Raw genomic sequence first — 26666 nt, forward strand, 5'->3', positions numbered from 1 at the left:
TACTTATGGTTAAACTAGAAGGATTTCACACATCTGTAGAAAAATGAGATCAACTCTAAGTTCAGCTAAGATTTCTGTTCCTGATTTTTGCCTTGAAGAATACCATAACAGTCCAAAATGCAATCATTTTTGAACTATTAGTAGAATATTGTATACATTGCTGGGGGTTTTGGAATTCGGTGCCATCTCTACGCAGATGACACACAACTCTACTACTCCTTTCCACCAAAATCCAAGGAAGCTCTTTGGATCCTTGACTAGTGTCTGGCAGCAGTGATGGACTGGATGAGGGCTAACAAACTGAAGCTTAATCCTGACAAGACAGAGATCGTTCAGGTCCAGTCGTGGGGCCGATCGGAGTATAGGGTGGCTACCTGTGTTCGACAGGGTTACACTCACCCTGAAGACACAGGTCAACAGTCTGGGGGTCCTTCGCGATTCCATTCTGATGCTTGATGCTCAGGTGTTGGCAGTGGCCAAGAGGGCCTTTGTACAATTAAAGCTTGTGCGCCAGCTGTGCCCATACCTTGTGCAGTCCGACTTGGCCATGGTGGTCCACGCCCTAGTTACCTCCAGATTGTATTATTGAAATGCACTCTACATGGGGCTGCCCTTGAAGATGGCCTGGAAATTGCAATTGGTGCAACGATCAGCAGCCGGATTACTAACTGGAGCAAGCTACAAGGAGCGGTCACCCCCACCCCCCCACCCCATTCAAACAGCTCCACTGGCTGCCAATGAGTTTCAGTCCCAATTCGAGGTGCAGGTGATTACCTTCAAAGCCCTAAATGGTTCAGGACCTGCCTATCTTCAGGATCACATCTTCCTCTATGAACCAACATGAGCGCTAAGATCATCCTGGGATGCCCTTCTCTCACTTCTGCCTCCGTCTCAAGTGCAGTTGGTGGGGAGAGCCTCCCCCCCCCCCCGGCTCTGGAACTCTCTTCCTAGGGAGATTAGACTGGCACCTACCCTGTCCACCTTCTGAAAGGACCTAAAATCATGGGAGTTCCACTGTGCCTTTGACTAGGCAGTTCCAAATAATTGACTCAATATTACCCAAGTTCCAGCACTTTATCATGGCCCTTCTATCTACAATCCAGACATTTTGATGCCCATGAACATTATCCTCCCAGCCCTGCCTTCTGAATTTTGCACTTTCCCTTAGCTCTATCTAGGAACTTGCACTAACCCAGAGCTCTCTGAACTCAGCACTTTTATTGTTCTGTATGGTACTGTTCTTAATGATGCTATGTTTTATTGTGATATGGCTTTATTTGGTTTTGTTTTGATGCTATCTTATTGTGTTGTGTTTTTAACTTTGTGGTCCCTGGGCTTGTCCCTTTGTAATCCGCCCCGAGTCTCTTAGGGGAGATGGAGGTGGGGTATAAAAATAAAATTATTATTATTATTATTATTATTATTATTATTATTATTATTTATTAACATCCAAGAGTTGGAAGGCCACACTGGCATCCCTTGAACCCACCAGAAACCTCATCTCAGCTGACATTGTGATTACTTCTTTTATTTCTCAAAGTGGACAATCCCCATATACTTTGTTTACAAGTAGAACTCCATTACAGAAATATAGTTCAATTTATAAACAATATGTTTGGGGAGCACACACCTTGTTTCAAAAGGAAAAGTTGACTATTTCAACTACTGCTACCATTAAGCAGATTGGGCAACAGTGTTGACATTGGGAAATCACATGTGGCCTCTCATCCTTATGTTGTCCACCATCCTAGAAAGAGTGCTAGGGTAAAACAAATCTATGGCATGATCCAAAATGTACATCCTTTAAGCAGTGGTTCTCAACCTGTGGGTCCCCAGATGTTTTGTTCTTCAACTCCCAGAAATTCTAACAGTTGGTAAACTGGCTGGGGTTTCTGGGAGTTGTGGGCCAAAACATGTGGAGACCCACAGGTTGAGAACTACTGATGTAAAGCAGCTCTTACTGGATCACATATTCCTGCATGTTTAGAGCCAAAGATAAACAAGGAGGCCTCCAAGGCAGAAGGGAAGGAATAAACTGATGGATTCCATCTCCAGTCAGTGCTTTTTGCAGACATGCACAGCAACAGTTTAAACACATATATCTTACAAGCAAAGAAGTTTCCTTAAAGCATGTTCATTTAAAGGGCTATGATTTCAAAGAAAGCCATTATTCCCAGAGACCTGAAGTTAAGCTGGGGTCATATCCCCTCAAGCTATTTCAAACATACAGGATGATCTGATGTCAGAACAGATGAGAACTGATATCTGGTGTCAGAGTAGAGATCCTCAGCTAGTACTGCCTGCCAGCATTCTAGAAACTGCCTCAGAAACCGAAGTTAGCAGGGAGGATTAATCCCCTTTCATCCCAAAGGGATTTGCAGAAGGTCAGAGTCAGTGCAGATATATGATCATTTGGAGGTTAAAACAGTTGGAAGTATCATAAACATTCTTGTCGGAGACTGGAATTGGCTATAGCACTGTAAGAAGCCTGGAGGGAGTTGTGTTTACTTTTGTTTTCCGGAGGGCCAGCAAAACAATTGTTTGAGCAAAGTGCTGACAACAGGGCATATCTTCACTTGGAAATACATCTTTTGACCTACTGAAGAATTACACTCACTGGAATGTACCAATGGGGAACTACTGAATTGCTGAAAAATTGTACTCCAGAATCCTCTTTTTATTTTACACATCTATAAATTCTTCCATGGAAGGAGATTTGGACATTTTTATCTGATGTGGAAACTCCACATTCAGTTCATGGTTGTAGAAGTGGACTTTCATATGCTGTGCCATCACACAGTGCATCAATGTGCGTGCACATTTAGATGTAAAAAAACCACATGCCATCTAATTTAATCTGGAAGGAATAATGTGATTTCTATCATTTTAGGTAGCTTTGAAGGAAGTTTAGACAAGCACATGGAATCTGAGGCAATCAGTGGCTTTTGGACTGGAAGCTATTTACTATGGGATTAGAATATTAACTGAAGGGACAATATAAGAAGATAAAAGAAACCAACCTGGATTCTGATGAATAATCTGTTACTCTTGTTAAAGATGATGTAATAGCTGGAACTTTTCGTTTACTTCACTTCCTTCCTAAAGAATATATATAATGATATTCTCTCCCCCTCTATGCCTTTGATGATACATACAATACAGTCATTTGTAGGACTATTTAACTAACATGGCTCTGTAAGTTACATACTATATTCTGTGATGTTTCCCATCTTTCTCTTCTTTTTCACTTTATTAATAGTTTATTTGTGCTCCTGGTGGTGCAGCAGGTTAAACCACTGAGCTGCTGAGCTTGTTGACCCAAAGGTCGGAGGTTCAAATCCGGGGAGCAGCGTGAGCTTCTGCTGTCAGCCCCAGATTCCACCAATCTAGCAGTTCAAAAACATATAAATGTGAGTATATCAATAGGTACTGCTTCTGCGGGAAGGTAACAATGCTCCATGCAGTCATGCCAGCCACATGACCTAGGAGGTGTCTATGGACAACAATGGCTCTTTGACTTAGAAATGGAGATGAGCACCAACCCCCAGAGTTGGACATGACTTGATTTAATGTCAAGGGAAAACCTTTACCTAATAGTTTATTTGAGTTAATTTTTATCCTCTTTTTTTGAAAACAAAATTTTAAAAAACTTATTTATTGGGAGGGGATTAACTGCTAAGAAACAATACCTGTGAGTCCTGCTTTCCCAGGAGAACTGTAGTAGATATGGGGAACATGTCCACTTCATTTCCTACTACATTTTGTGGGTTGTATTTACCTTTTTTTTTCCAAAATAAGACATGGCCAAAATACGCATTTTCCAGTTTTTTGGGGAGAAAGGCAATTTTATCTTCTCCCAAAGATGCAGAATTTCCCATATCTATATAATGGAGAATTGTGTTCTCCTCAGAGCTTTATGGGAATGCGATTCTCTATTTGGATTGTATTTGGGAGTTGGGTTCAAAGAACCTTGACAGGCTGCACACAGCCTGGGGAACCACACGGCTCTCATTACTGGACACCTGTTTGTGTCAAAAGGAAACTACAATATTGGCGAAAAATTAACCAGTCCATATTGGCCAAATTCCTGCATCAGCGAGATGTAATATCAAGTTCAGTGGTGTAAAACTGTGCCATGTCTTCCCTTTCTCAATTCCTTTAAATTCACCATATTGGGTTGTTGTAGGTTTTTTGGGCTATTTTCACAACCTCTGAGGATGCTTCCCATAGATGCAGGTGAAACGTCAGGAGAGAATGCTTCTAGAACATGGCCATATAGCCCAAAAAAACCTACAACAACCCAGTGATTCCAGCCATGAAAGCCTTCAACAATACATTCACCATATTCCTGAAAACCAACCCCCTCTAAATGTGAGAGCAGCTGAGGATCAACTAGCAATGTTCTGATAGATGGATGGATGGTTACAAAGTCATTTTCAGAGAGGTCCCCTGAAAGTTCCCAGTAGATGTCATGCATCCGGCTATTAGAGCATAGCCTGATAATCCTTGGCTGCCTCCCTCAGTTACTACATGGTTTGGTTGTGAGGGCAGGCTGCAGGAAGACAGGGTAGAGTGTAAATGGTAGATCTTAGGGCCAAAATTATGGATTTTGATATGACCCATGGATAAGTAAACATTATTTTGTAGAGAAGAAAGTGCCAGTACTACTTCACGGAGGCAGCTGCCCTTGTTTTCCTGCCCAGGCATTCAAAAAGTCAGAATTAGCACTGCAGCAGAGATTGCTCTTCTCTCAGGTCAGTGTTTCTTAATCTGGGGGTCAGGACCCCTGGAGGGGGGGTTGCGAGGTGGTGTCAGAGGGGCTGCAAAAGACCATCAGAAAACACAGTATTTTCTGTTGGTCATGGGGGTTCTGTGTGCCAAGTTTGGTTCAATTCCATGCTTGGTGGAGTTCAGAATGCTCTTTGATTGTAGATGAAGTATACATCCCAGCAACTACAACTCCCAAATGGCAAGGTCTATTTTCCCCCAACACTACCAGTGTTCACATTGGGGCATATTGAGTATCTGTGCCAAGTTTGGTTCAATTCCATTGTTAGTGGAGTTCAGAATGCTCTTTGATTGTAGATGAACTATAAATCCCGGCAACTACAACTCCAAAATGACAAAATATATGGAGTGTTTGTGCCAAATTTGGTCCAGTGACTGAAAATACATCTTGCATATCAGATATTTACATGACGATTCATAACAGTAGCAAAATGACAGTTATGAAGTAGCAACGAAAATGATTTTATGGTTGGGGGTCACCACAACATGAGGAAACCTATTAAGGGGTTGTGGCATTCGGAAGGTTGAAAAACACCGTCTTAGGTTCTCCTGAAATGGACAAAGCTCTCACCTTTTGCTGCTGTACACAGAGAAGGGGATGCCTCTTTTTTTGATAGAAGTAAAGTATGGTAGTTATGTTTATCCATGGATAAATCAACCACATTTTGGACTAAAAATTCTAGATAGTAATTAACTTCCTATCCTTCCAAATAGGATTGGCAGATGAATACCAAGGCAGGGCTCTTGCACTTTTTATTGCTGTGTAGAAAAGGAAATTCCAACCAGTATGGTTTGTAACACAAATTCCACTTGCTGAAATTCCCTCTTCTGCAAAACCATTAATGTTTGAGGAGCCATGCCATGTTTTTGGCAACCCTCTTAGGAAGGTAGTTTTTTTGCAAGTTTCAACACATCGACTTGGTTAATTATGCTGTCAGTTCTGTTTTAATCTGTGTGTCAACTTGTTTTGTATTCTTTTAATGCTGTCAACATTGTTCTCCATGCTGCAGAAGCCCTTGTAAGGAACACAAACAAACAGATCAATCAGTCAATTTTCCCATAAGCAGGTAATCATAGGTCATGACTGCCAAGTTGTACAAAGTGCTGAAATCAGCTTATTACAATAATTGTTTCCCCTTTTCCAATCCTACCTGATCCTGAGAGCAATTCCTTTTCTGCCATGAGTGTGATCTGCATACTGCAAATCTCATCTCTTTGTTTCTTTCATGGTTGAGCTGCATGCATCTGATGTACGCGATTCTCCTCCAGCTCCCGCATACAGCATGAAGAAGAGAATATCCTCAGTGTATAACTCCCAAAGTGCAAAGGTCCAGGGAGCTGTGGGTGTTTGTGATCTATTCATATCAATTATTTAGTGATGAACAAATAAATGTAGGCTTCATCTCCAGAATATAATGTATATATGTATAAGGATGAGCTGCGTAGTGTTGTTTGTATAAGAATAAATGAATCACAGGAATGGAAATCATCCAGTCTACCTTCCAAAGTCAAAACTAGGTTTTTCACATATTATTCCTTCACAATTTAACCAATACACTGTAAAAGAAAGTGAACTAAAGAATTAGAATATATCAACAGTGTAAACCAGCCAAACTGATAAATTAATAGTCTAAGGTGCTATTATTTATTTATTTGCCATATTTATACCCCGCCTTTCTCTACCCCAGCAGGGGGATTCAAGGTGGCTTACAATGGCACATACACAGTGCCTCAAAACAACAAATTCACCTAAAAGTAGTTTAAAATTACAACATATTAGACATGGTTAAAATACATTCAAAGTTAAAAACATGCCATCCAGAGGTCAAGGATTCCAAGATCAAAATGCACATAATTCTATATTTGGCATACTGCATTGCCCTAATTTTCAAAAGCCTGCTCGTAGAGCCAGGTTTTGACTCTCTTCCTGAAGGCTAGTAGGGAGGGGGCTGATTTGATGTCCCTAGGGAGGAAGTTCCACAACCGAGGTGCCACCACTGATAAGGTCCTGTCTCTCGTCCCTGCCAGCCGTACTTGTGAGGCAGGCAGTACTTTTAAAAAAAAAATTAAATTTTTATTTTCTATTTTCCATAATAGTACAGTGAAAGAGGGAGAACAATGTGTTATAGAGCAAGGTAGGAAGGTGGAGGTTAAATAGAAAGGTTAGGAGAGGGGTGTGGATGGGGAGGAGGGGGGGAGGGGAGAGGAGGGGGGGTAGTTCGGTAGGGGGGGGGGAGGAAGGCAGTGTTGACTTCCGGTTCGGGTTGCAAGGAGTAAAAATTGTTGGTCCATTGCTGTTTCTTTTAGATCATTGAATATTTTTCTTCAAATTTATTTACTGTGTCCTTCTTCTCTATAATAGTATTTGTACTTTTTCCCGTATGAACCTTTTTAATGGTTCCCAATCAGTTTGTTTGTACTTGTGAGGCAGGCAGTACTGAGAGCAGGGCCTCCCCAGATGATCTTACTCTCCGAGCTGGTTCGTAGGGGAAGATACACCCCTGAAGAAATATTCGTTGTTCATAATTCCTGATTCTGAGATTTTTTCCTTTTTCTGATTTCTTGTTCAGTCTGTTCTGTTGATTAAAAAAATACAGAGAATCTACTCCCTTTTAAGTGTATGTACTTTCATGCACATTTGAACTCTGAAAAATGTTAGAGTATTCGGAAAATGGAAGCGATGGTATAAATTGTAATATTTTCATAGGGCATCCTGTTAATACAGAAAAAAGGGTTTCTCCATATATATGTGTGTGTGTGTATCTATATATGTGTGTATATACACACACACGCTTGTCACTCAATATACTAAAGCTGGAACAGCTTTTTCCATCTCTGGCTTCGGGGTCACTTGTGAACTGGCAGTGCAGAAATCCAGCTTCCTGAGTGAAGCAAAAGCAACAGAATCAGTAAAGCACTTTCTGAGGAACTGCTGTTACTTTTAAGAGCCGATGGAAACAAAGTGGGAGGAAATGTGGGCTATACCTCCTCTTTTTCTGCAAGATTTTCTTTTTATTTTAGAAATTTGAACAGATATCCTTTAGTTTGAAGGAAAAGGCCACAATTTGGAAATGTTATTTTTTTGGACAGCAACTTTGGGTATCTCCTAGCCAGGTTTACCAAAAACGATAAATTATTCTCCTAGGGGATTCTAAGGGGAAATGCAATGGCCATACTGATACTGAATTGTTGTGTAAAAAATAACTTTCAAAGTACTGTTTTGTGCATACAATATTCATGGGACCAGTACCCACAATTTCATCGTTCTGCATCCAAAAAAACTTGTGCTCTCTGGGAATGTTCTAAGACCCTCTAGACTATCCTATGGTATGCTGTTCATTTCAATAGGCTTCACTGTTATCCACAATTTGCTTTTTCCAGGGTAAATTCAGAAATATTTCCTCCACTGATGCAAAGCTGTATTGTATAATAAGGGGCGGGGGGTCAATGCATACTTTTCATATGTGATGTTTTGGGGAAATGATTGTCAGCAAACACTGGTTCAAGCACCTTGGTTGTTTCAGTTGTTTGGAATCATTTCAAACCAGTTTTTAAGTAATATTTAAATCCCAAATCTAAAGAAACAATTTTCTACTGGAATACATGCATTTGGATATTCTAGGAGCTGTATTCCAAATAGTAACTTCACTATACTGTGAAAAGAAGCTGGAAGGAAGACAACATCATGGGACCATTTCAGAGATTTTGATGGTATGGTGGGAGCTGAGCAGGAGAAAATCCTATAGCCTACTCGGACCAGCAACAGCTGTTCAAGATACAACTTTATTTTCTTTGGTTGCACAAGTTTGCCAAGAAGGAATATGGAGTGGCATTAGCACCCAAAGGAATGCCCACTTGCATCTCAAGTCAACGCCATGATCCAAGCCCCCTTCTGACTGGATAGCACTCGACTAGAGGTACAGCTACGCAGCATTAGTATAGCAGCTGGATTTTATGTTAATTATCCTTTCTTTAGTCTTTGGGATCCTGGGATTTGTAGTGGGGTGCAGTTGAGAGTCCTCATGCAATTCCCAAAACTACTACACCACAGCTCCCAGGCAGAGAGTCCTAAATATGCTTTCTAAACGGTAATCACATTCCATAAATAAATAATTGTCCAGTATTGACCAACAATATGCAGCTTTGCAGATGTCACAGGTTCATGGCGTAAATTGATTGGGATTTCTTTCAAGGAAGCCTAGAAATACAGCAAGAAGCAAAACCTACAGTCGAAACATCATGGTTTGCTGTATGAAATGCACCCCACACACTACTTTATCTGTCTGTAACAAAACATGGGGAGGGGAAAATGTGAAATCATGTTATACATTGTGAAAAGCCTATCCAATAAATAGTTAAAAGTTTTTGCAGACTACTGTAATGTCTTCATCTTTTCATCTGCCTTACATTGTACAATGGTATTTTATATAACTTACCCCCTCAACCCTTGTAAAAAATGGGACTGTGCCCCCTGATCTCTTTTCAATAATAGCTCTCAGCTTTTGAATATCACAGAAACATGACTTGTTCTTGGTATGAATTTCCAGATTCTGCGTATGCTGTTGGTATACATAGAACAACTCTAATAAACATCCTTTCGGCACAGTCCCACATTGTATTCTGTGTGCTTATATGCTTGGCGTGTTGAGAGGAGGCATTGTTTTGCAGCAGACTATTTGACTATATCAATATAGTAGAGCTGTTGACTGGTATGCTTATTGCCTGTCTAAAGTAATAAACAGGAATCAAGTGAATGCTGACGTGTAACACTAAAAATGTTACCCTCTCATCAAAAAGATAAATTAGATATATCAAAATTAGGAGTTTTACTTTATGTTTTGTTTGTAACATTCACCAGTTTTTATAATATTTCTGATATTATTATTTTGGAATCTGGGGATTTTATTGTGTTTACAGTATTGGCTGTGATTCTATATGGCAGTCAATGTTGTGTAATTTTATGCATACTTATCTACTGCTAGGAAGCAGAAGTGCTACAGAATTTTGAACTGAGAAAATGCATATCAGGGCACAGACAAGAGTGTCCTGGTGGACATTGGACTCTACTGACGTGCAATTGCAGTCCCTAGCCAGTGTTCCAATGTGCAACAGAAATGCCCAATTTGCATTGGGCCCAATTGCATTGATCATGTGCCATCGCGCCTGGGGGCTATTATTCTCTTCTGAGGAGGGGTGGACGTGGTATCTTTCCCCCAGGGGATTGCTTCTTGCCCTCCTATAGGAAACTGGAACTCCCAAAAACCCAAAACGCTGTAAATAGCTCAAAATAAGTTTTATTTATCACAAAGTCATTTCTTCAAAGCAATGAGCTGGAAAACTTTAGAGGGGTGAAGGAAAACATGCATTACAGTCTCAATCAGTCCTGGGTCCAAGGGGTTTGAAGCTGAGAAGCCTCACCAAGTTTCCTCTTCCTCAATGGCTGTGCCGAAGCAAACCACAACCCCAGTTCAGATGGCCTATGTTTTGAAGATTCAGGATCTTCCTTTGGTGCCAAAAAAACCGGCTTGAAGGCGCCTGGGTCTCCTCAATAATTGTCCAGGACGATCTGGACATAAAGCATGAGTCCCAGGAGTAAAAAACCTCAGAACTGGTGCTAAGAGGTAACTTAAATCAGGGTCCTTTAGAATCAAGTCTCTTACTCACGTCCATCTGGCAGGACCTCTGAAGGCAGAATGAAGAAAAAGGAAGTTCTTCCCTCTTGCAGGAAGAGGTGGAGCCAAACAGTACTGATTGACAGCTACAAGCAACCAATCCATACAACTATACATAATCAGGGTAAAAAGGGGCAGGATTAAGCATGATACAACAGTTTAAGTCTTACAAGTAACAGTTCTATACATAGGTGGCACCACTTGCGCCATCACAGATCACTTACTAGCTCCCTTATATTGTGACATCACAGTGGCAACTGTTTGATTGGTCACTACCTTCTCACTGCCCTATGCCATTTTTACAAGCTCCACCATGCATTCCTGGTCTCCTGCAGACTTGTGAAGTATGCAGTCCCTATTAAAATGGCATTGGTAGCAGCATAGGTGCAAAAGTGAAACCAATGAAATTGGGGGGCTGGCTGTATTGTCATTAATTATTTAAAAGGGTCTGCTAGGTTGTGGGTCTGTTGCTGTTATTCCAAGCTAAAACTAATTATTTGTTCCTACCAGAGAAAACCTATTGAGCGAATTTGACTTGTTGAGCCGTATCTTTGCAAATCCTACAGATGAATGAAAGAGGTCTACTTTTGTTGGCCCAAGATGACATAAGGAATCGTAGGAATTGCAGCTTGGTGGGACACCAGCAGTATTTAGCTGAATGGATGGTATCCTTGAAGTGACGGGCTTGACTTTGAAGGAGCTGGGGGTGGTGACGGCCAACAGGGCGTTCTGGCATGGGATGGTCCATGAGGTCACAAAGTGACTGAATGAGTGAACAACAACAACAAGCCATGGTAGTAAAAATGGAGTCAACCTGCATTCATTTTGCAATGTAAATACACCTAGTGTGGTAGCTGATGGAGTCATAACCATGGATTTCTTCCTCAGATCAAACCAGACCAATTACAGTATTGTAGCTAAAATTACAGAAATTTTAGTCAATGATTTGTAGTGCATTTGTGGGTAATAATGACAGCTCTGAACAGAATGCATACACATTTGAATATTCAAAAAATGAAGTAGCATCAATGCTTAGCATTTAGGGTATATTGATACAGTATGTGTAAGATTGGCTAACAAAAGTGTTTTTGTCTGGATCCCAAGCACTTGAAAAGATTCAAAAAGTAAATTACCTTCTGACAATGTGTATAACGTATATATATATGAAACATACATGAATTTCTTATTCAGACTTTGGTCCCATCACCAAGATATCTCATTATGTATAAGAATGAAAAATAGATACTCTATTCAAATGCCATTATTTGGCAGTGTAGATCAAGACTTGAATGGAAACAGAGGACAAAGGAGTTAAAAGGGGGAATCGAGTAACATGGAAGAAGATGGGTTGCTGTGCGTTTTCTGGGCTGCATTGCCTTGTGGAATGTCCAGGGTGGGAGAAAGAACTCTGGTCTGCTTGAGGCAAGTGTGAATGTTACAAATGGCCACCTTGATTAGCATTTAATGTCCTTTCTTTCTCTCACCCTGGGCTTTCCACAGATACATAAGCCTCACTTGCCTAGTTTCCAACAGACCCCTCAACCTCTAAGGATGTCTGCCATAGATGTGGGTGAAACGTCAGGAGAGAATGCTTCTGGAACATGGTCATACAGCCTGGTGATTCTGGCCATGAAAACACATGGAAGAAAATATATTGTGAGTAGCTATGGGATTCTGAGGCTTGCCATTAAAAAAAATCCCCAAGATTTGCAAACTTGGCCCCGAGCTGGAAGAAAGCCTTCATCCCCTGCAGATAGTGAGGGCTTCTTTGCCCATATTTATTGATATTTCATGATGAATTGGTTAAACTAGATTGGAAAGATGTAAAAGAAGAGATTATTCTGAAAAATTGTTGTCAGAGTGTACTCAGCTCAGCATCTTACGAATCTGACAGAGGCACAGCTCTGTGGAGGTCATGACAGGGACTCCAACTTGGCCACATATATCTTATTTACTGTGTGGGAGATTATAGATGTGTAACTGCTAGCAACACAGCACAATGAAAATGAAATTAGAGCCTGGTGTACCCAGACAGAACTTGTGGAAAGCAGCATAAATAAAATATATTATTCATTCTTTTCTTGTTTGTTCAACGTTAAGGATATCAGCCTTTGCTATTAAAGCAGCTTCTGAGTCTGGAGAGTAATAAAAATCAAATCAATGGACAATATGGGTAACATTTTAAAACAACCCTTTTTTATTTGTAAAACTGTTTACTTCTCATAGCTTTTCTACACAAACTGAATCTCAGTTGGCTTTTCATACTATGCACACTGAGACAGAATACCAACAATTTAAGTGGAAATAAAGAAACGGGGAAATTAGGAGGAAGAAGCAATGGGAAAAAATAACAAACTTGCTCCCCGACTTTCTTCTATTATTGTCAATTATGGAAAGAAAATGGTTTATAGTGATTACAAGCTGGTAAAATCCTGCTGGTGGTGGTAAATATTAGAACACATATTTCAAATCCGAATCTTCTCTCCACGATGATACAGATAACAGAAATTTAATCATAGCTCTGGGTTTTTTTTTTCCTTTTCATTCCAGCGTATTCTATCTTGGAGAGAAATAATTACTAGCCAGCTGTCTACATAGTGTTGGCCATGTCCCACTGAAATGGGGGTGACTTTGTACTGATTTCCCCCTCATTCACCCAGCTACCTTTGCCTGAAGGGCAAAATGTACAAGCAGCAGGATTTTAAATATGGGTCTTTATGAAAGTCAGCTATTCTAAGTTTCACCTTCAACAAAATGTTGTAGTGTTTCTCAGCATTAAAGGGGAAGTGTATACAATAAAGCACCATGTTGTAGTGTTGTAGTGTTTCTCAGCATTAAAGGGGAAGAGCACAATACACCTGATCTTACGATGTTGTAGTGTTTCTCAACATTAAAGGGGAAGTGTATACAATAAAGCACCATGTACATTGGATAGAAAATAATAATAACAACAACAATAATAATAAATCTATATAAATAAAAATGTAATTTTCATTTGTGGGATTAACATAACTCAAAAACCACTGGACAAATTGAAACCAGATTTGGACAAAAGACACCTATCAGGCCAACAAGTGACTATCACTCATAAAAACACTGAAAACCACAGCGGAAGAGCCATAAAAAGCCAAAGAACAAAAATTATATTACAACGCATGTGCAAACCCACACACATATATGCAAACACACATATATACACAAATATATAGACACACATACAGACACACAAAACACATATACACAGACTGGGTCACAGCAATGCATGGCAGGGGACGGCTAGTAATAAATAAATAAGGAGATGGGGGGCCTGATTCTGGCAGCCCAAAAACAAGCCATTAGAACAAATGCCATCAAAGCCAAAATTGAAAAGTTGACCACCGATCCCAAGTGTAGACTCTCAAGGAAGCAGATGAAACAACAGATCACATTCTCAATTGCTGCAAGAAGATTGCGCAGACAAACTACAAGCAGAGCCATAACACCGTTGCTCAGATGATTCATTGGAACTTGTGCCACAAATACCATCTGCCTGTGACAAAGAACTGGTGCGATCACAAGCCTGAAAAAGTTACAGAATATGAACGCGTCAAACTACTCTGGGACTTCTGAATTCAGGCTGACAGAGTTTTGGAGCACAATACTCCTGATCTTATGATCGTCAATGTTGCAATCCCAGGTGACAGCAGGATTGAAGAGAAACAACTGGAAAAGCTGACATGATACAAGGATTTAAGGACAAAACTGCAAAGACTCTGGTATAAGCCAGTAAAGGTGGTCCCAGTGGTGATCGGCACACTGGATGCAGTGCCTAAAGACCTTGGCCTGCACTTAAACATAATAGGCACTTACAAAATTATCATCTGTCAGCTGCAAAAGGCCATCTGACTGGGATCTGCACACATTATATGCCGCTACATCACACAGTCCTAGACACTTAGGGCGTGTCCTACGTGTGATCCAATACAACAGCCAGCTTGGTGACCTTATTTGTTGTGTACTAATCTTGTTACGTTTCCAATGATGATGATGATTACTTTTGTCCTTAGTTCCTGTCAACCAGCCCTCCATTACTGTTGTCTATGAGATTAATCCCATAGATACCTGACAGACAAACAAAATGTACTTTAAAAAAAATCAGCAAACTCTGTGGCATCTTCACATTTGCTGATTCTTCTCTTTTGCTTCCTAGTGGCCCATTTTGGACTTCATTGGCATTCAGATATGAACTCTTTAGTAGAAGGAATGATATTTGGCTGTAATTGGACCAGAGCTAGGCCAATGTGTGGCTTTTTATGAAAAGTATAAGAGATGTGCAAGTATATGTTTTGGCAATTTTGTCATTGTGGCATTGAGGAGATGATGTACAGGCAGTGGATCATTAAAAGCAGGGTATTGTTGGAGACAAACTAGGATCCCCACTGTTATATTCATAATTAGAGTAAGACTAAGAATAATAGTAAGTTAAATAGTAATTTCCTATGTAAACATGAAAGGCGGATGTGCACACTGCATTCACTTAAAGCAGCAGTTGGCATAATTTGGTTCTCAAGACATTGTTGGAAAACAATTGCTACCATTCCTTGCCACCGGTGATGCTAGTAAGATGTGTTGGAAGCTGCCATCCAGCAACAGCACAAGTCCCACCTCTACCATTACAACAATATACAAAATAAAAACACTACAAAATGTATCCATTAATGACAAATAATACACTTCGAACAATAAAAATAGTAACAGTGCAACCATAGCTCAAAAGCCTGGAAAAAGTTTCCATTATAAAGATGTTTGTACCATCAGCCGTTTCTACCCATGAATCTGTATCCATGGATTCAACCAACCAGGGCTTGAAAGTATTTGGAGGAAGGGGATGTCAAAAAGCAAATGTTGCTATTTACCATTTTATATAAAGGATGCCATTTTACTTCAGCTTTGCATATAACAGAATTTGAGCATCCATGTATTTTTGTATCTATAGGGGCTCCTGGAACCAAACCAAAGCAGACACAAAGGACTCACTGTATTTACTGGCAGGAGGCACTCATGAGCTGTTGGAGTGCCATTCCTGGCCCTAAACTACTGCTGGGAATTGTGGAAAGTTTACATGACAGCACTGAGAATTGTTCTCAGTCATTGTTACACTGTTGTTGTCTGGGTTTTTACATCAAGAAAGGTCATGGATCATATTGCTGGCGAATTACTCCAAACCTTGCTCCAGTGGGATACAGGAACCCAAGTTCATTCACTCAACATCTCTCTTTTCATTGCATCCTCTTCAAATCTGTTTTGTTTGTTTGTCTGAGGCAGGGGGCAAGAGAATGTTGACCATCAACATAGCACAAGTACACACACAAACACACTTTCACAAAGCCAGAACATCTTCCATGTTGCTGCTCCCAGCTGCCACAGAGTTCCACGTGAACTCCTGGCCATCATGGGTATTCCATTCTGACATGAACAGTGGTTCCCCCATGACCCATGATGGGACAAATTCTGGAGCATCCCTAACTTTGCCTGAAGTGAGGCAAACCTAGTATAACCCACTCACTGTAAATGCAGGATAATAATAATAATAATAATAATAATAATAATAATAATAATAATAATTCATCTTTATTTGTACCCTGCCACCATCTCCCCAGGGGGATTTGGGGTAGCTCACAGAAGCACTCTGGTGCCACATCTGAACACAATGAGGACAGCCAGGAATCAATTCCTAGGGTCAGTTTGAGTTTCATGCCCATTTAGACTCACCTTAGGAAGCATATATGAATGATTCCCATGGACTATTTGTATGAAAAGGCTGTTGCACCAGGTATTGATGAAAGTTCATGTTGGAATCTGAGAACAAGACAATTTTAAGGGGTTATACTGCTAAAGTAACTCAGTACCACAGTGTTACTTCAGTTTTAGGAATCTCATAATAAATGTGACATAAAGCTCACCTATTTGGGAAATTCTTGATTTGGAACAGCTGGGTGTCAGGAGCAACTTGAGAAATCAGACAGGTCACTCTTGGATAAAATGTAGTCAAACTAGGATATGGGACAGCTCATATTGGATATTATTTAGTCCTAGCAATCATTATCCAAGATTGTCTCTCAGCTTGCTCAATTGTAGCCTTGGGCTTCCAACATAATGCATAAAAACAGAGCCAGTTCTAATTTTGAACTGTATGTTAATGGTGGGCTTTATGCTGTTTGTTCAAAAGTGCTTGGCTTCCAAGCTTCCTTTGATTTATTTTGTTAATTTCTTTACCATTTCAGGTTTGCAATTAAACTAACGGCTTTACTGAGCAGGTAATATTCCCAATTCAAGGTGGCATCTGTAGCAAAGAGAATCAGCTTTCTTCACTGCGTAGTGGGTCAACCACACAATGATAGTGACTCAAAAGTGCAGACAGAGAGGATGATTTGCGAACATAAAATGAAGGATAAACTTCAACAATCAGGCATTTTAACATGAAATTACTTGACTGGGTGATACAAGTAAACACACAAACATGCAGAAATGTATGCTGCTCAATACCTGTTGGGCTTTTTTGCTATTTGAACTAAACCTCCACAAATTTAATTCCAACCCAAGAACTGAGGGCACATCTAGAATTACACTCTGCTGTGTGGCATAAATCATGCATAGATCTCATCAAAAGCACACACCTCACACAGCACAAGAGAAAACAGCAAATAGCTAGGCTTAGCATTGCTTTGAGCGAGCCCTGTTAAAATTAGAACCCAACAGACTTTACACCAAATAAACAAGTTGACTGCAAATAATAAACAAACATATTTCTGCAAGATAAAATAACAAAGGTAGGCTCCACAAACTTAGAAAAAGTATAAAATTGTGGGCACTCATAAATGGGTCCTCAGTTTCCCTAGGATTTGGTTCCCGGGGGGGGGGGGGGGCATAAAGTAAGATGTGTTTATGCCTGGTACAATTACATGCTTGATAGAGATTAATCAAACAGCAACAAACATCTACTGCTTCACTCTCTACCAGTACAAGATGATACCAAAATTTCCCAAAAACATTTACAGCCTGAGACACAAAGCTTCCTGGATTCCATTCACAGAAACTAACTCAACCAGTCATTGAATCTTACTTGAATACTAGGAATTGTAGAATCTTAAAGTACAACTGATAGGAGTAGCACAGACTGGTTGACCTGTATTACTCTGTTCTTCATAAGAAAATAGCAATTGGGGCAGGGGGTGGTATATAGGAGAAATGATTAAGGATTGGCACAGTTGCCACAAGAGCCAGTGTGGTATAATGGCTTGAGCACTGAAATAAGACAGTGGCCCTCAAACTTTTTAAGCAGTATTGGGAGGCCAGATTGTGAAAAAGATCTTGGAGTCCTCATGGACAACAAGTTAAACATGAGCCAACAATGTGATATGGCGGCAAAAAAAGCCAATGGGATTTTGGCCTGCATCAATAGAAGCATAGTGTCTAGATCTAGGGAAGTAATGCTACCCCTCTATTCTGCTTTGGTTAGACCACACCTGGAATATTGTGTCCAATTCTGGGCACCACAATTCAAGAGAGATATTGACAAGCTGGAATGTGTCCAGAGGAGAGCGACTAAAATGATAAAAGGTCTGGAGAACAAGCCCTATGAGGAGCGGCTTAAGGAGCTGGGCATGTTTAGCCTAAAGAAGAGAAGGCTGAGAGGGGATATGATAGCCATGTATAAATATATGAGAGGAAGCCACAGGGAGGAGGGAGCAAGCTTGTTTTCTGCTTCCCTGGAGACTAGGGCGCGGAACAATGGCTTCAAACTACTAGAGAGGAGATTCCATCTGAACATGAGGAAGAACTTCCTGACTGTGAGAGCCGTTCAGCAGTGGAACTCTCTGCCCCGGAGTGTGGTGGAGGCTCCTTCTTTGGAAGCTTTTAAACAGAGGCTGGATGGCCATCTGTCAGGGGTGATTTGAATGCAATTTTCCTGCTTCTTGGCAGGGGGTTGGACTGGATGGCCCATGAGGTCTCTTCCAACTCTTTGATTCTATGATTCTATGATTCTATAGTTTGAAAAAAACTAAACCAATTCCTATTCACACTGCACATATCTTATTTGCTGTGCAAAAAAAAAAAACCCAACATGAAAGAACAATACAATTTTTTAAAAAAAGAAATCAAGTCATTTCAGACGGTCAAGTCATTTCAGACTTAAGATGACACTAAGTCTAAAGTTTAGGGCAGGGATTGGGTTAATTACCTTAGAGGGCTGCATCCGGCCTTAATTTGGGGACCTCTGAAGTCTGACTCTGGTCATGGAGACCCACTGAGTGACCTTGGGTGAGTCACACACTCTCAGTCCCTCCAAAACTGGATGGAAATGGAAGACACACAACAATAATCACAAACTGTTGACCCCAACATTTACCCTACTTAATGGGAAAGTTGGCCTACCTTGCATAATGTATGGCACAAGGCACTGCCTTAATAGAGCCAGACTGGTGGTCTATCTGGCTCAGTCTACACTGACTATCAGAGGTGTAGCTATGATAAGTGTCAAAATGAGATATTTCACTCCATATAGGAATTCTGCTCCCAATGAGGGAGGACTGTCCCTAAATCTGGAAAAACCTTCCCGGAATGGCCACCTCCCTGTTGACCTTCCATCAGCAGAAGAAAGTTTTTAAAGAATGAACTAGGGGGAGCTATATTGCTCTGTCTGAACTGTTTTAAAGAAGCTTGCATCTATTTTAAATTGTAATTTATTCTTTTACTCATATGAATTTATATGCAAATAGTTTAATTGTATTTTAAATTTTACTTTTTGTATGTTTTTGATTATGGAGCCACAGTAGCACAATGGGTTAAACCCTTGTGCTGGTTGAACTACTGATCTGAAGACCTGAAGGTCAGTGGTTCGAATCTGCAAGATGAGGTGAGTTCCCATCTGTCAGCCACAGCTTCCCAAGCTGGGACATGAGAGAAGCCTTGCAGAGGATAGTAACACAGCCAGGTGCCCCTTGGTCAACAGCCTTGCAGACAGCCAGAAACGACTTGCAGTATATTCTCAATTCACTTCTGACATGATAAAAATGTTTTTAATTGTATTGTTCTTTTATGTTGTGAGCTACTTTAAGTCCTAATCAGGAGGAGGGGGGAGGATTTCTAGCACTGCAGAGAATGAGACTGAAAATTGGTCATATCTGTTTTCACAGCTCCTTAGTAACTTTGACTGCCACTTGTCATTGGATGCCTAAACTAAATTTCTAAATGCTGGATGAAGTTTTAAGTCACTGGAATATAGGCAGCCTCTGAGTTACAAACATCCTACTTATGAATGACTTGTAGTTAAGAACAGGGTTGAGACAACAGGAAGTGAGAGAAATCTACCACTCAGAAGGGAAATTCACTCCTGGAAAAGTTATCATGGGAAAAAGGTGTCTCCACTGAAGCTGTACCCTTGATTCCACAACAAACCATTTTTTTTCAAAATCCAATTATCACAGACACAGAAAGTGAGGTGAAATCTTCTGAACGGGGCACAGACAGAAAAACAAACACCACATGCTATCCAAAGCTTATATATATACACATATGGCTGAAGTTAGACTTAAAAAATGTACCTATTCCGACATACAAAGAGATTCACTTAAGAACAAACCTACAGTCCATGTCTTGTTTTTAAGTTGAGGACAGCCTGTACTAGAAATTTTGTTATGGAAATAAAATTATTTATTTGGGAGAGAGATTTAATTTGACATTTTCTCTGCACTCACAATCATGTTCTTGCTATCTCTACACCCTATTTTGCTATACTTATAAAGGGATGTTGGGCATTAAACATATACACTCTGTTGCAGCCTGTTGTATGTATGTGTCAAAAAGAGGATATAGGTCTTTGACTATTATTAAATTAAATTTCATTTTTCAAAATATGAAACCACAGGAAAACATCAAAGGTGGCCTTATGGCAGATCACAACCCAGGGCTGAATCTATGCAGGGGAAATAATGCAGCCTTACCTTGATCTCAATTCATGCATGGCGTACAACATTCCTCCCAATCCAATTTGAAATTAGATCTTTTATACCTGTGAGAGGGTTTCTCATACTATTAGCCACTTCCCTGGGAGTAAGTGCTATTGAACACAATTAGACCTACCTTTGAGTAGATCTGTATAAAATTTCAGATTCCTGGAAGCACATTACCCTGAACTCAGTTAAACTAAAATGGATATGTATAGGATTATTCTTTTAAAGGCGCAGTTCTTTTACACTAGTGTATGTGCATATGCAAACATGTGCATACACAGTGGAGGGGGATGAAAAACCCCAGGCCCATGTTGCATGAGCGCTGCAGGTACTATATGAACAAAATAATTAATTACAGCCAATACTTGACCACAGTGGATCTAACTCTTAACCCAGAGTGGCTCCATCATAGAGAACTGGTGTGACTTGTTTTCCCAATTCCAAGTTGAATTAAAAGGGACAAATGTGGCTAAGAGTGATCCTACATTGTGGAATTGATGCAGTTTGACACCACTTTAACTGCCATGGCTTAATGCTATGGAATCATGGGTGCTGTGGTTTGGTGAGGCACCAGTACTAATTAGTAGAGAAGGCTAGAAATCTTGTACTCACAGAACTGGCATTTGTAGTTTCACCTGCCTGCATCTAATGAAATATGTCTTCTCTACCAATGTTCTAGGTCCTCCAGGCAAGTTAATGGTAGAGTCATGTTGAAGGACCTAGCACATTCCTAGAGAGTTGCTTTCCACCCGTCTCTTTATGCAGACTATCATAAAGGTGTGAATGGAAAATGGAAATCCCCATCTGTCAACAATAAATTCCAGGGGGGTTCACATGATGCTTACCTTCCAAAGATTTTTTTTTACTTTCAGCAGCTTTACACACACACACCAGTAGAGCAATCTTTTTCTTTTGACTGCTTTTTTGAAAGCTCTTGTCCAGTTTGGAAGAAATTTTCATCAATGATGTTTTACTATGACAGCTGAACACCTAAGTTCATGAGATGTTGGGCAGCTGGTACCAACTTTCTGGCTTATTTTGCCAGAAAGTTAAAATGTTGGTTTTTCCAACATTGGGTATCATTCCTGAGTAGGTTTTAAATCCTTGATATAGTTATAGAATCATAGAATCGTAGAGTTGGAAGAGACCCGCTGGGCCAACCAGTCCAACCCCCTGCCAAGAAACAGGAAAATTGCATTCAGAGGCGTCCCTAGGTAATTTTCAACAGTAAGCAAACAGTATTTTGGTGACCCCCCCCCCCCCAACCAATCACTGATATATATTTTCTGACAGATGGCCATCCAGCCTCTCTTTGACAGTATATTGTTGCTGCAGTTGTGTGCCTTTAAGTTGTCTCAACCTACAGCAGCCCCTAGGTGACTCTATCACCGGGTTTTCTTGGCAAAAGCTGTTCAGAAGACTTTTGCCATTGCCTTCCTTGGAGGTGAAGAGAGTGTGGCTTGCCCAAGATCACCCAATAGATCACCATGGCCAAGCAAGTATTCAAATCCTTCAATTCCAGAGATCTAGACCCCTTCCACATAACTATATAAAATCCACATTGAAGTGTATTATATGGCAGTATGGACTCAGATAATCCAGTTCAAATCAGATATTGTGGATTATCTTCCTTGATATGGGTTATATGGCTGTGTGGAACGGCCCGTAGTCCAAACCTCTAACCACTACATCATGTTGGCTCCCAGATACATAGTTTAAACTGCTTAAAACTATTACTTGATGTGGTTTTTTCACTATTTTAAATGGTTTTACATTGTGTTATATTGTTGTTCTGCTGCCTGTACCCTGCCCTGAGATCTTCTGATATAAGATGGGATATATTATAATGCATACATTTTGACAAATAAACTGTAATTTTCTCTAAGCAGACTTTATAACTTATTCTAATTTAGGCACAGACCATGTGGGAGCCTGCACACCTCACCCCAAGCATCCCCCTGGTCTTCATATATGCCCTTCATAGATCTTTATGTTTTATCTGTTTTCAAGTTACGAACTAGATAAATTCTGTAGGTTTGTTCTTAAGCTGAATTTGTATGTAAGTCAGAACAGGTACATTTTTAAGTGTAACTCCACACACACACACACATGCTTTCGATAACATAGGAATGGGTTGACAACCCTGTGGAGTTTGTTTTGCTGTTCAGATGATTTCACTTCACTTTCTGTCCCTGTGATAATTGGATTTTGAAAAAATTGACTTGTTGTGGAAACAAGGATTGCCATGAAACTTCAGTGGAGGCATATTTTCCCCATGATAATGCTTCCAGGAGTGAATTTCCCTTCTGATACATAGATTTCTCTCACTTCCTGTTGTCTCATCCCCATTCTTAACTATAAGTCATTTGTAAGTAAGATGTCTGTAACTCAAGGATTTCCTATATATGTGAAGAAGTCAGAGATTCAGGAATGCTTGGGAAAGATAAGAGAAGAAAAAAAATGTCAACCAGGATCTTTCCAGAAAAAAACTCAAAACAACACCGGAACTCTGGGAGAAATTTCAATATATGTAGCATTTGGTTCCTTATCAAGTTATTTCATGGTGTTGGGGTACCCCAAAGAGAAGAATCCTGAACTAAGAACAATCTTTTCATGTTGAGACTTAAAGTGCATTTACACTGTAGAATTAATGCAGTTTGGCACCGCTTTTTCTGCTATGATTCAATGCTACGGAATCATGGGACTGATCTTTAGCTTTCTCTGCCAAAGACTGCTGGTGCCTCGTCAAAGTGCAAATCCTAGGATAATTTTATAGTGTAGATGTATCCTAATTCTACACAAAATTCATACCTGGTTGTTTTGTGCAGAACAATAGCTAAGATCCTATATTTGGTACTACACTTGAGCTTAGCCAAAAGACCAAGAAGCGATTTGGAGACAATGTTAAAACACCTAAAATTGAATATAGTTAAAAAATAATAATATGAATATACCACCAACTTGTTTTGTGGGCAAATAGAATCTATGCATGAATAGAATCCAGAGCATCATCTGACCACTGTTCACCGAGGAACTTTTCAAGTTCAGCTTCACAAACTTGGAGTTGGGAAATCTAAGAAACATGAAGATATCCTGCCTTCGCATGACATCTAGTGGACAACAATGAAATGATCCAATATTGAAAATATAACTAAGAACCATTGCTTGGACTGCCCAAAAAACTGAGATGGCTGTGTGGATAGGGCCTGGGGATTGCATAACATGGTCCCTGGCCCAGTCTACACAGGATCTACACTTGGTAAAGCCCAGATCTTACCTAAGATCCAGATCTTACCAGGTGTTTAATTTTGTTTTACCAGAGGTGTCGTTTGGATGCCTCTGGTAAAACCAAGACAAGTCCCAGTTTTGGGGCCTGTCTGGATGGGCCCTTAGCTTGATTAGGATCTCCACAGTTCAAAACTATGCAAAGTTTGTATATGGCTGTTTCAAACAGAAACCTGCAAATTTTAGTGCAGAAAAATAATGTTTTCAGTAGAAAACAAAGTATGTATGAATTTAGTATATAGTTGATCTCAAACTATCAATAGTCTTTTTACACTGCAAAGACTTCTCATTGCTTCTTTCAAGAAGAAAATTAGCAAAGGTTTACACTTTGCTAATCAGTCATTTTTTAAAAAATAGACCCTGATAAATCGCATAGGACAACACTTTTGAGCCTTTCATTCTGCAGATTTTTTGGAATTTGGATCCCAAAAACTCCATTCAGTTTGACCAATGGTCAGAGATTCTGGAAGCCGAAGTTTAAAATGTTTGGAATAAATAAAACATCCCAGAAAAGTAGCAAACTAAGATGGAATCTTTTCTCCAAGAAAAAAAATTAACTCGCATCCTCTTCAGCAGTTCCAATATCATAAACTAGAATTGTCATATCCTAACTGCTAGGGATTCATGTTCACAGTCATGAATGTCTAAATATGACCCAAAAAGTTTATCTTCATAGTCCAGTAGTGCTGCTTGATGCTTAGGGCAAGCAATCGAAGCAGGACCCTGAGAGCTCTCTCTTATTACCTGTTCTGAATACAGTCCATGACCAGGTAAACACTAGAGTAGGCATGGGCAAACTTTGGCCTCCAGGTGTTATGGACTTGAACTCCCACAATTCCTAGCAGCCTACCAGATGTTAGGATTTGTGGGAATTGAAGTCCAAAACATCTGGAGGGCCAAAGTTTGCCCATGCCTGCACTAGTGTATCATTTTTAAGCAATCCAATCTAGTCCCGCAAAAAGACTTCAGTCAGCATGCTACTGAGGTGGAAAGGTAAGGTTTTTCTTTGGGAGGTGGGGATTATCAAATTACAAAAATTGGATTACAATGATGATCCAGGAGTTTGGCCATTACTAGGAATTGTGGGAGTTGAAGTCCCAAACACCTGGAGGCTGAAGTTTGCCCATGCCTATTCTAGTGTTTACCTAGTTGTGGACTGTCTTCAGAACACGTAATAGGAGAGAGCTCTCAGGGTCCTGCTATAACTGCTTGCCCAAAGCACCAAGCAGCACTACCCGGCTGTGAAAATAAACTTTTCAGATCATGTTCAGTCATTCATGAGTGTAAACATGAATCCCCAGCAGTTAGGATATGACAATTCTTAGTTTATGATATTGGAACTGATGAATAGGATGCAAGCTAATCTTTTTTTTTCTTGGAGGAGAGATCCTATCTTAGTTTGCTACTTTTCTGGGATGTTTGGTTTCTCCCAACATTTGGTTTTCCAGACATTTTAGATTTCAGCTTCCGGAATCTCTGACCATTGGTCAAACTGAATGGAGTTTTTGGGATCCAAAGTTCCCCAAACACCTGTCAAATCCTGTTTTTACAATATCTAAATATTAGAAATAACAAAACACAATGCCCTTCTGATGAAGACATTGATTGAGAAAATGAACACAGTGAAGCCTAGACTATATAATATCACCCCACTCTGTATTTTGTTGTCAGGGTTGTATGAATCCTTTTTCAAAATGGGAGTCAGAGAAAATTCAAAGTTTTCTGCATTGAAGAAACTATTTGTATTAGTGTGGTTGCTGCCTAAAGTCTACCATATTTTACTTTAGCACATCCTTCAAATCTCCGCCCCCTCCCCCCTTGCCTCCAAATTCAGGATGAGATACCATCTAATTCTAATGCACTAAACAACCCCACCCCCCACCCCAGAAACTGGCACACACACCTTTATCTTCTCTTCTAATCACTAACATTTTTTGGAATCATTTCAGAAATTATCTCAGCGAAATCCTAACTCCTCCCTAGGATCAGCTGTAATCCCAATGTGTTATATGTATCTGAGGCCTTTTTTGGGCCTCCAGCAGATTGCAAGCAACCAATAAACAACACATTAAAATAATTCAAAGACTTGGCCCAAAACATAAACCCGGTGCCATGCCCTGAGGGATAAAGATCTGCCTTTGATCTCCTGCCAGAGGAAGTGAGTTCCACCGTGTAAGGTCCTTAGCTGAGGATGTCCTGCACAAGCAGTTGTCCAATGTTCTCACCTCCAGACTGACAGCTGAGCACATGATATCTGTCTTCTTGCCACCCAGGAACTAATGGCTTGGCTGAGTGATTTATCCAGGCACTTAAAGCAGCCCTGTGTAGAAAAAGAAACTTTGCTCGATAAGATTGAAATCTTTCTTCTATCAAAACAACATTCAGAACATGCCACTAGATTGCAATCCTCACTTTTCCTCCCCACCATGTTATTTAGAGGTTGCAACATGAGACCAAGATAGGGATTTGAAGAGCAATGCTTAGAGTGAATGGCTTGCAGAGACAGCAATCAAGGCCGAGTCCAGCAAGACTGATCTTCATACAAGCATTATTGTTTGTGCACTGGATCCCAACCAGGTACAGTTAAATCCTAGACCGGACTTTCATTCTGTGTGCCATGCAAGAGAGGCTGAATCTGATCCTATAAAGGTATGAGGGCCAGCTGCTGGGAGTATCTCATGTATGCGGCAACTGGAACCAGGAATGCCTGCCTAGGTTCCTTAAATGCCGTGGGAGGATAATCTTGAACTTCCTGGGTTACAGTGTTGTCATTGTCATTGATTCTCATGCATTTGATCGTTGTTCCTGCAATATGTGTGGCTTATATTTTGCAATATCTGTGTTTTCACCCCATTTCTACTGGAACCTCAGAAATAGTCACAATTACATAGCAGTGATGTATGTCTAAGTTTTTGAACAAGTTTTGTTC

The sequence above is a fragment of the Anolis sagrei genome, chromosome 2 (genome assembly GCF_037176765.1).
Source record: "Anolis sagrei isolate rAnoSag1 chromosome 2, rAnoSag1.mat, whole genome shotgun sequence".
NCBI classification, from domain to species: Eukaryota; Metazoa; Chordata; class Lepidosauria; order Squamata; family Dactyloidae; genus Anolis; species Anolis sagrei.